This window comes from Pollicipes pollicipes, unplaced genomic scaffold (assembly GCF_011947565.3).
Source record: "Pollicipes pollicipes isolate AB1234 unplaced genomic scaffold, Ppol_2.1 Scaffold_7261;HRSCAF=8764_pilon_pilon_pilon, whole genome shotgun sequence".
In the NCBI taxonomy this organism is placed as follows: Eukaryota; Metazoa; Arthropoda; class Thecostraca; order Pollicipedomorpha; family Pollicipedidae; genus Pollicipes; species Pollicipes pollicipes.
In genome coordinates this window covers 59010538-59021909 of record NW_023597054.1, presented here as the reverse complement: position 1 = coordinate 59021909, position 11372 = coordinate 59010538, and positions in this window count along the sequence as shown.

The window sequence follows — 11372 nt, the reverse complement described above, 5'->3', positions numbered from 1 at the left end:
TAGAATACCGGATTCGAGCGGTACATTCATGATGAAGCGATGAGTTGGCAGCTGACACCCAGTACTAAAAAGTATCTAGATATTTCACGCTAAAAGGTATTTTTGTGAAATTGTGTGCTCGATTCCTAACAAAAATATGTAGTGGGCGACGCAAAAGCCTTAACAATTCGGCAAGCACTTTTGAGCAAATGTGAGAGCATGACTGAGGTATGCTTGTATTTTCACTGCTTAAAATGCAGGATACCCTGGCCTCAAACGCCACACCAATACCACAGACGGGAAACACCACGTTGCAGCTGATACATAGTCGACGAGATGCGAACAGGAAGCTCTGACACCCCTCAGCCCGGTATAGCCGTTTTCAGGGGGCGCAAAGCTGACAAGGTGCGAAAAAGCAGCACCGTCCCCTTCCCACCGCACCCTTTCCCGGGTGCGAAGTCAGTCGCTTCCGAGGCCCATTATCCTCCGAGCGCTATTCCTGTGAGGAGTGCTGGAGAAGGTCTAACGAGGGGGAAGACGGATGTCTGGTCAGAACGGCAATTCAGGGGTGCTTGCTTCAACTGTTTCGTATTAACCTGTTCTAGTGGTATGAAACAAATCGCATGTATTTCAAAACTCGAAAACTGTAAGCTGAACAGTTACAATTTTACGTGATGCGCTATGTGTTAGAGAACCATGTCTCTAGCAACTGACGGGATGTGTCCGACAGAGGAAACAATGTGGGTCATGATTGCGCTCATGCTTCTTGTTACGACGTACTGAGTTCTTCGTCCCATAACTCGCGATGAAGTTACAACACAACTCGTAACAAGAACGTTAACCCGCTTAGCGGAATGTTGCAAACAGCCTCTGAAAAAGAGAATGGGATGTCCATAAGATATGTTTGATGCCTGATCGGCGCTGTGTTAATGTGCTCATTTTGTGAACAGCTATTAGGTGCCCTTAATGGAACATGTTATTGCGAAGGCTTATTTGCTTTTCATTGCAATAAAAAGGACTATGCGGTCTCAATCTACTTCTTCTTGAATCTCATTTATTGGTTTTTTAACATTCAGGGACACTCCAACAGCAGACGTGCGTCACGTGTATAATCGTCAATAGAAGACGTTTGTCAGTAAACATAAAGTCAGCTCAAACACACGTTTGGTTCATGACACAATCTCTTAAATAGGTGTGCCAAAGCAAACCCCTTATCAGGTGTACACTGTTTAGCGTCTATCTGCGCTCTCGGTTAAATTGAAATAATGCACATGTATGCTTGTACCTTCACCCTATAAATCAGGCATATTGGCAATAATCCTTGCGTTCACAGTTTACATAACGTGTATTGTATGTTTGGGCATGCGTGAAAAGACGGGGCGTTATTGATCGATTATCTCGTGGCTTAAGTAGTTTCTGAGGCCGTGTTTTGGATGCTGCTCGTTAATGTTATTGGTATGTATATATGTATATGTATATATATATATATATATGTACATATATATATATATATATATATATATATATATATATATATATATATATATATGTGTGTGTGTGTGTGTGTGTGTGGGTGTATGTATATATGCATATAATGGAGGCCTTTGTGTACATGTCGTGAAGAACTCCGAACGATGCCGGTAAGCCAATTTTCAGGCACAAGGGTCGGTCACTGAGCCCGCTTGTCCGACACCGTAAAGCAATTATGAAGCCATCTGGCTTGCCCGTGGGCCGAGAGCTAATCATCAAAAAGACAGAACATCTCCAATCGTAGACATATCTCAGGCCATGCGCGAATGGTACTTTTCGTACATCTGGGAGCTTTTTGCCCTTGAGGATACCATATTATAATGTGGGCATGGTGCAGGTACGTTGAAATTTTCCAGTGCTCCCCAATTGTTTTGGAAACCCTAAATGCAAAATACTGTTCACGATGCTTTCCACGTCATTCTGACAGCGCACGGTGATTCCAACGACAGCGGTGACGCCACGCTGCAAGGTGTGAAATTCCACCCCGGCCCTCTCTCCTCCGTATCTGTTTAGCGGCGTATGGTCAGTCGTTTCCTAGACTGATTATACCCCCCGCCCCCTCTCCTTCCCGCTGACAAAGTCGAACCGAGGGGAAAGAAAGCCGACAAACACTGGCCGGGGGCTTACTCCTGAAAGCTCTGCTCAACTTTCTTTAGGATTGCCGGAACGGTTTGGGTGGAAAACGGGAATAAAAACCATATGACTTGCAATTAGGTGAACGATGAAGGACGGCTATGTAAACTAGTGCTAAGAAATTCTGCGGTAACTAAATCACAAGCTTGGTATGTTGAATATACCCATCTTACCAGCACATCTAGAGTAATGCCCTCAATCTCAGCAGTAAACAAGAGTGAAGTTTATACCGGTTTGCTAGCTGCATGCACTTAAGATATATAAAAAATAAAATATAAAGGTGCAAACTGGCCCACGACCCACTTCATCTCTTATCATTGTGATAAGTGGAATATTTTTTGCGCGTATACACGGCGAATTACCAACATCTGTGCACCGCTAGTCCAAAAGTTAGGTCTAAGAAAACTTAGTCCTGAACAAGTGGTGTTGACAAAGACATTCAAAATCATGACGCTGTCAGCTTTTAAAGCCTCAAGGGCCTAAAGGAAAAAAATGCTATCAGAAGATAAACAGATTTTTAAGGTTTGTGACTTCTACATGAGCCTAAAGAAGTTTGGAAAGAAAGGACAACATACGGTGGCGGCCCGCCGCCACCGGCCGCCTGACGCGTCGCCGCCGTCTCCGGCAGGGGACGTGATCCTGGCCAAGGTGGTGTCGCTGGGAGACGCGCTCTCCTACGTGCTGTCGACGGCTGAGAACGAGCTGGGCGTGGCGCTGGCGTACAGCGAGGCTGGCCATCCGATGGTGCCCGTCAGCTGGACAGAGATGGCGTGCCCGGCCACGCAGACGCGCGAGCTGCGCAAGGTGGCCAAGATCCCGCCCGGGGACTTGGCGTTCCGCGTGGCGAGCTCGGCGGCCGCCGGCGCGACAGTCGGCTGAGGGGGCCGTCCGCTGCCGTCCGCCGCCGCCTCTCATACTTCACCCGTTCGCTCGCATACGCCCGAATACAGCCTCACACTTGAAGGTGCAGGTGTCCTGGTGGAGTGGAAACACTGTATTGATGTCGTGGTAGATTGGTGATGGTGTTACACAACAAATTTCCGGTCTTAATGCGAACAGCTCCTGCATCGGAGCCCGGGCGAAGGCCGGACAGAGCGCGAAGGCCAGACTCGGCACGACGGCCATGCGACGATGGCTGACAACTGTCCTATGAGCAGGCTCTTTCTCCACATCCCCCGAATTTTTTGCCGCGTACATTACCTATAATTCTAGTCTGTTTTACAACGACGATAAATCAAAGGATATCAATGCGTTCAGAAAGCACACCTAAAACAGCTTGCATGTAATCATCTGGAAAATCTTACCACACACCTTGTACAACATTATGGTATTTTCGCCTAAAAACTGCATGGCGGTGAAGCCAAATGCTAAAGACATGCATGGCTATGAACAACATTGGTGGCCTTGGGGCGCTATTACTATTATAAGCAACTATTACAATTAGCTTACTATACGATGGATGATGGTCACAGCCTCACCAGCGGCAATGCAATAGTTTTGTGAAAATCAGTGTCACCATAACACATTTATACTTTTCTCACTTTGACATTCTGTGTGCTTAAAAAGACAGGCACAGCGGTTGTCGCCGTTTCACAACGGCTGTGACTGCGTCTCATAGCAGGAGCCTTTTTTCAAATAACTTTTACGTATCGCAACATATTACATGCAACACACGCACAACATGTGATACATTACGATAACGACAATGCTTTACATTTAACATTGGTCTCAAAACTAGACTGCTTCCGTGATTGGTGCTTTTGCCGGCGAAATGCTTATATCCTAAATAAACAACTACATAAATGAATAAATTACATCAGTACACTCATACGACACGTGATTACAACTCACACGGTGCAACCGTCGGTTGTGCTTCCCCTTTTCCATATCCAGTTGTTGATGCCAGGAAGCGTAGAGGTGGCTGTATTCCAAGTGCGAGACAATGTAATTGTGCATACCGAACAAGCCATTGGAAGTCTCATTTTGAGCGTTATACACAGTAAAAGAGGTTGGCACGTTGGAATCATATGTGCTCTGCCATACTTTGCAAACAAGCAACAACAAGGCACGTTGTAAACCAGGTAATACGTTACCACCTTCCAGTTGGGAAAACAACTCAACTTGGTCAAAGCCGACCGGCCCAGACTGGTCAGATGTTCCCGATGCTCCAGCTCAGCAGCGTCGGCGAGGATTACCGGCCCTGCCCGTACACGGAGGCCCGCTGATTCAAGTTGTCAGGATAACCTAACCTGGCGTCATATGGCGTTCAAAGACGGTAGCCGATAGCCGCCGGTAGCCGAAAGTCGAGGAGAGGGTAGATTACGAGCATCGGAAGGGGTTGGCTTCGCACGTGTGCACCGTCCCAGCAGGAAGCGCTAGAGGGGTGGGAGAGAGGGGGGGGGGGGAGCTGTTCTGAGGGTCGGCGTCATGTTAGTAGCTTGTCAGATAGACGTCAGCAACAGCGCATACACGCTAAGGTAATTGAGAACCAGTAATAATCGAAAATGAATATCATACCAGTTGGCTAGAAAGCAGCGACACTATTTTTGGTGGGCTAAAGCCGGATTATTTTTTAGATTTCCTATAAATGATCTTACCTTATGACACGTGTTAGACGCATCAAATGGATAAGTATCCCTTTGTTAGGCTGCAATGACAGCCATCCCCTGATTCGCATTTTTTCATAACGCGAACTGTTAAAGTGGGGGTGGAAAGACCCATGCCCCTCCATTTAGAACTAATACTGATAGAGCTATATACGAATAGGTGAAGACATTAGTGGCTTGGTCTCAGCGATATGTTGCGATTGATTTTAAGTTGTTTCTGCAGTTAATAGATAAAAAGTGCTGATGTTAAAACGATCGCCGGGACTAATGAGGACGATGCAACTTGAAAACCTCTGCCCTGTTCGAACAGAACTCGCTAGGTTGCGGTCTTGCTAATGATACTCCTAATCATTCCATCATCTCCATAACCAAGCTTGCATAACCAAGCCTTTGTCGACAATCCGACGGTTGAGATTTATCGCTTATCAAAAAGAAGTAACGCGTACCAGCGACGCAAAACCTAACCAAATTGTTCAGATATGTGTACAATATTGTATAGTTTCATGCGTTTGACGATGTAGTTATGATGTATGTATAGCTCGGTTAATACACCAATGCCGGTGCACTAGGCGCGTTCCTCGTGATCGTTGTCTGCCCCCAGCCGCCCGCACAGGCCGTAGATCGTCGAGCAGTGTTTCTGAAAATAGCTGCTGATCCGAAACCAAAAATCCTAACGGCAGTTTGTTTCGGTTTCATAATGCGCACAACGCATTCCCATTAGGCTACTGGTAAGTTGGGCACGACCGCACGACATGCCAGAGAGGTAGCATCAACAAATGTCTGGATGGGAGGAGGTCACATCAAATCCCTCTCCAGGCAGCGGGTAACACCTCAGCTATTGGGTATCGCAGCCACTCGACATCCTGAAGATGATGTAATATGTTCTTTTGTTGCAACTAGTCACCCTTCATGCGGCCTCTGCGAATACCTGTTGTTTCCTGTCTGTTTCACATTAAATTGTATGCTTATACGCTACACACACCCAGTGGCTCATGCCGCACAAATCATCTGGTCTTCGAGATTGTTTGGAACCGATGTAAACATGCGCATGTACTGGCACATGACGAATCAAAGGCATACAAAGGCATGCGGCATTCAAAGCTACTGTGTGTTCTAGCTATCTGCCCATTCGTTGATCATGACTGCAGAACGAAATAAACTACAGATCTGATAAATCTATATGGATTATTATTATGCATCGCTCTGTCAGTCTCACTAGTATGCCGCTGTTCATGATGTTATGTACGTGTCAGGCAAGTCAATTTCAAAGATGACTGACGCCAAGGCCAGTTTCGCTGCGCAGATCCAGATTTTGGTCGCACTCTCGGATTTTGGTCGCATGCACCATTGGCAAACAGGATGTAACGTGGACTTGCAAAGAACTGCTATTCATCCCTGGTAACCTGAGGTGTGATGTGGTAAATAAAAAATTTTAGGCAGATGATGTAGCCAGAGATGAGCCTGTTCACAGGAACAGAACCAACAAGCATGTGACTGTGAGCGTTTGTTCATGCAACCATTATTAAATACCGGCTCCCATTTACGCTATCATATCCTGTACGTCTGCCGTTCGCTGAAATTCTAGCAAAAGAAGTCATGACAAAAATATGCTCCTGGCCTATACCAGCATCACCAAATTTCTAGATCTCTCCACCAAAATGGGTATCTTCGTAGAATAAGTTGCTTAAATTCCCCCAAGCATATTTCTTGTGCGATGAAACATCACCCTTAACATCATGGAAAGCGCTTCTAAGCAAAGTTTAAAATGTGGTCGTGACGTAATTGTGATTCACGGCTCAGAATGCAGAATACCCTACACTCCAACACCTTACTTACATCAGAGGCCGTAAACACCACCTTGAAGCTGATGCCTAGTCGACGAGGTGCGAACAGGAAGTTCTGAAACTCTGAAACAGCTTGTTTTTAACTATCTGGAAAATCATTACGCACACCGCGTTAGATATCATTATTTTCGCCCACAGACTGTTTGGCGGTGTGACCGGTCTCTACAGAGAGGTATGCCAGTGAATAGCGCTGCCGATCTTGGGCCGCTGAAGCAAAGCTTACTGTGCGATAGGCGATGCTCACGGCCGCGTTAGAGATAACATATTATGTTTTGTAAAAATCCATCTCACATGACGCCAGGACGCCTCACCACGCTTTTCTCATCTAGGGCATTCAAGTATTTCAATAGGCAGATACAGCGTTCGTTTTCGAACCACACGGACTGCGACAGCGCGTCATGCTAGAAGCCAATGTTTTTCAAGTCACTCGTTTTTGTATTACAACATATTACGTACCATATACATACATGTGCCGTATGCAACGACGACACACAGCTCACATACATGTGGTTATGTTTCACATCCTATTACTGACGATTGTGCAGTTCCCATTTCCACATGACTAAAAATTTCCGGCTGATTTTAAACTTAAGGACATCAAATAATCACCAGAGAAAGAGCTGGCGTCCGTCAAAAAGTCCTGACCTATCAAGGTCACCCTTCAAGGTCAAACGTGGGTTCAAAGGGCGGGAAGCTCCGCATCATCTAAAAATTACCGGCTGAAATTAAACTTAAGGACATCAAAATAATCACCAGAGAAAGAGCTAGCGTGCGTCAAAAAGTCCTGACCTCTGAAGGTTACCCTTCAAGGTCAAACGCAGGCTCAAAGGACAGACTGAAGACTTTTTGGCGGACGCTAGCTCTTTCTGTGGTGAATGTTTTGATCTTCGTAAGTACACGGCCGCTAATTTATGGGTGACATGGAGTTCCGCGTCCTTTAAGTCCGCGTTTGACCTTGAAGGGTGGTGGTGGTGTTTTTGGTTTTTAAGGGCGCGTCGGCATCGGGGCCATATTGCGCCCACTCGATGACGGTTATCTACCTCTGCGACGACGCAATATGTGTGTTATCAACTAATAACAGGCAGCATCACTGGCGCACTTACACTGAGGGGTGAGGGAAAATAATGTAAAAGTCAATGCGTGCTAAAATGCGAGTATATCTCCGAGTTCACCACATGGGTCTCGACCGAGTAGCCGATGAAGGGGTGCTGGAGGAAAAAATCGTCGCCTTCCCGTCTCAAGGCGCCGGCATGAGACGAGAACATGTTCTACAGACAACCGGTCCCCACGTCTATCACACCGTGGCACATCCCCGCGCGTCAAGTAAAACGAGTGTGTTGCATATGTATGACCCAACCGAAGCCTACGAAGGGCGACTTCCTGGAAGTGGCTTCGGCGATGGGAGGATTCCCAAGCACCCAGTTGGGGCTTGATTTCCCTGAAAGCGTGAAGATGTTGGTCGAACATGTGCTGCACGTATTGCGGACGTATTTGGAAATGACTGACTTCAGATCTCGAGCGGGGACATAAATTGGTATTGGTTTTCTCTCACACGCCGCAGCGAAAGATGCGGCATCTGCTTTCTCATTTCCCATTATCCCTATGTGGCTGAGGATCCACATAAATGTGATACGGCAGGAAGTGTTGCCCAGCCATTCCAGTTCCTCCCAAATTGAGCGCGTCAAAATGAGTGGTCACGCGACATCGCCGTCGGGTCTAATGATAAAATTGCACTAAGTGAGTCGGTCAAAATGACTACATCCCTTTCAGGACAAGCAACGTACTGAAGCGCTGCTAAAATAGTAACCAGTTCTGAGAAAAAAACTGATATGTGATGCGGGAGGCACAGACCTACGGTATGGTCACCGCAAACAAGTGCGCAACCCGTTCCTGTTGAGCCCTTAGACCCATCAGTACATATTTGTAATGAGTTCATGTATTGTGAGATCCGTTCCAACGAATAGCTGAGGAACTCACGCGGTGAAGCACTATTTCTATGATCCTGACAAAATTCCAAATCATTCTTCAGACACCTCCAGGGAGCTGGATCCCGAAGAGTATGCGGGGCAATGTCATCCAGCGTAATATCCGCCTCGTCCAGCCAGTCCCGGACGCACAGACACATCGGCCGCGCTGACGTGGGCCGCCGCCTCCAGAAAGAACGGATTAACGTCTGAGAAAAGATGAACTCAAAGGCTGGGTGATCCGGAAATTGTGAAACCTTTGTAGCGTAATTCAAAGTGAGTCGTTGTCTCCTAAGACGCAACGGCGGTTCATTCTCTTCCACCAGCATGTTTCTTGTTCGGGTCGTACGAAACGCCCCAGTGGCTATACGAGCACATGTATGGTGCATTGTGTCCAAAACCTGCTTCGAGGATGTAGGAGCGCTATCGTAGAAAGGGTAATCGATAGAAAGGGATTCTAAAAAGGGCATAATCGATGACTGATCGAATTAAGGCGCTATACAAGTTCAACAGGGTGCTTTTCATTCACTCCAAAGGTCATACGACACATTACTTTCATGAGGTTCATGCGGTTTAGACACTTCATCTTAACCATCTTAAAGTGCTGTTTAAGCGTGAGCCAACGGTCAAACATGAGGCCCAGGAAACAAATGTCGTTGCAACCTGGGATAGCGGCATTATAGAGTCCCAACTCCGGGTCTCTACAGTCTCTAATCCGTGAGCAGAAGTGCATACACTTAGTCTTGGTGGTCGAAAATCTGAAGCCATTCTTTAGGCTCCACTCAGTTCGTCGAATCAGGCATAACTGAAGCTGCCTCTCCGCAGACGTCGTTGTGGACGCTGCACACTAGATGGCAAAGTCGTCCACAAACAGTGACCGACTAATGGTAGGTGGCAGACAATCGGCGATATCATAGATCATCAGCGCAAACAGGGTTACGCTAAGGACACTCCCTTGAGGAGCACCGTCCTCTTGTTCGTAGCGATCAGATAGCATGCCGCCCACTCGGACGCGGAAAAAGCGACGACGTAAAATGTTTTCAATGAAGAGTGCCATGTAACCTCGGACTCCACACTTGTGTACTTTCCTTAGAATGCCATAGCGCCAGGCGGTATCGTAAGCCCGCACAATGTCAAAGAAGACTGCCATCGTGTGACGTCTTTGTTTAAAAGAATGTCGTATGGCTGTGCCTAGGATCGTTAAGTGGTCAACAGTGCATCGGTTCTTCCGAAACCCGCATTGCACTTTGGAAAGACAGCCTTGAGTTTCAAGATACCACATGAGACGATCATTCACCATCCTCTCTAGCACTTTGCATAGGGCCGAAGTCAGCGAAATTGGGCGGTAGTGCAGTGGGTCGGAACCATCCTTTCTGGGCTTCTGTATCGGGACTATAATGGCCTCCCTCCACGACTCCGGGAAGTCATCATGCAACCATGTGTGGTTGAAAAGTTCAGGTAAGGCATGGAGGGACTCCTTCTTTGGGTGATTTAACATATCATTGTGGACTTTATCCAATCCAGGCGACACACCCTTAGTTCTCTTAAGAGCAGTGCAGAGCTCCATGACAGTGAATGGTTGGTTGCACTCATAAATCCCCGAGTCAGAAATTCCAAAATTGATTGCCGTCTTCTCACTTTGCTCCTTGTAACGAATAAAGCGTGGGTCGTCTGTCCCATGTCGGCACCTTTCTGCAAATGCGAGAGCTATTTCGTTGGAAACTTCCTGTGTGTTCGATATCGTGATTCCCGCCACTTTCAACACCGGAACCGTAGTGGAGACGCTCCTACCGGAAATGCGACTAACTCGCTGCCACACTACACTCAGTGGGACGCGACGATTTAAACCATTTACATATTCCCTCCATGATGCGCGCTTTGCCTCGCGTATTGTGCGTTTCACCAATGCTCTGGCCTTTTTAAAATCGATGAGGTTGTTGGTCGTTGCAGAACGCTTAAAAACCTTGAGCGCCCGCTTTCGCTTAAGAATTGCCGCCATGCAGTCCTCTGACCACCAGGGGACAGGGATCCTGCGCGGCTCAGGTAATGTCAAGGGAATGCAAGACCTTGCAGTGTCGACAATTGTGGATGTCGCTTGTTGCGTAAGAGACGTTGCATTGTCGTCCTCGGTCGGCTGCACTCCAATATGGCACTCGTCAGTAAACCTTTGCCAGTTAGCACGCCGAAGGTTCCAGCAGGAAGGCCTCCTGCCTGGGTGTCCAGCATTCATCCCAAGCCATATTGGGAAATGGAAGCTCCCACATGCAGTGCTCTCAACGAACCAAGACAACCGACGGAAAAGGGAAGAGGAGCAGATAGAAAGATCTATCGTTGAAGTAGTGCTGGATGGCAGAGATATATGGGCACGCCGGCCGGTGTTAACAACACAAAGATTGCTTGTATTCAGCAAACGCTCAAGATGTCGGCCTTGGCGGCTTGTGTGACTGCAGCCCCGCGAAGGGCCATGGGAGTTGAAGTTACCTAGCAACAAGAACGGCGATGGAGGCTGAACGAAGATAGGCTGTAATATCGAATCCGGTACTTCCTCTGCAGGAGGGAGGTAGATAGAACAGACGGTCAGCCTCAGCGACCCAAGGTCGACGACGACAGCAACAGCTTGAAGGTCAGTGTTAAGACTTACAGGAGAATACGGTATACTGTGATGAACTAAAACCGACACCCCACCATGGGCGATCGTGTCAGTTCTCACCTCCTTCCGAAAGATGCTGTAACATGTGATGTTAAGGTGAGTGTCATCAGATACCTTTGTTTCTTGTAAGCATGCCACGGCCGGGTTACGATTAGATAAAAGTGTC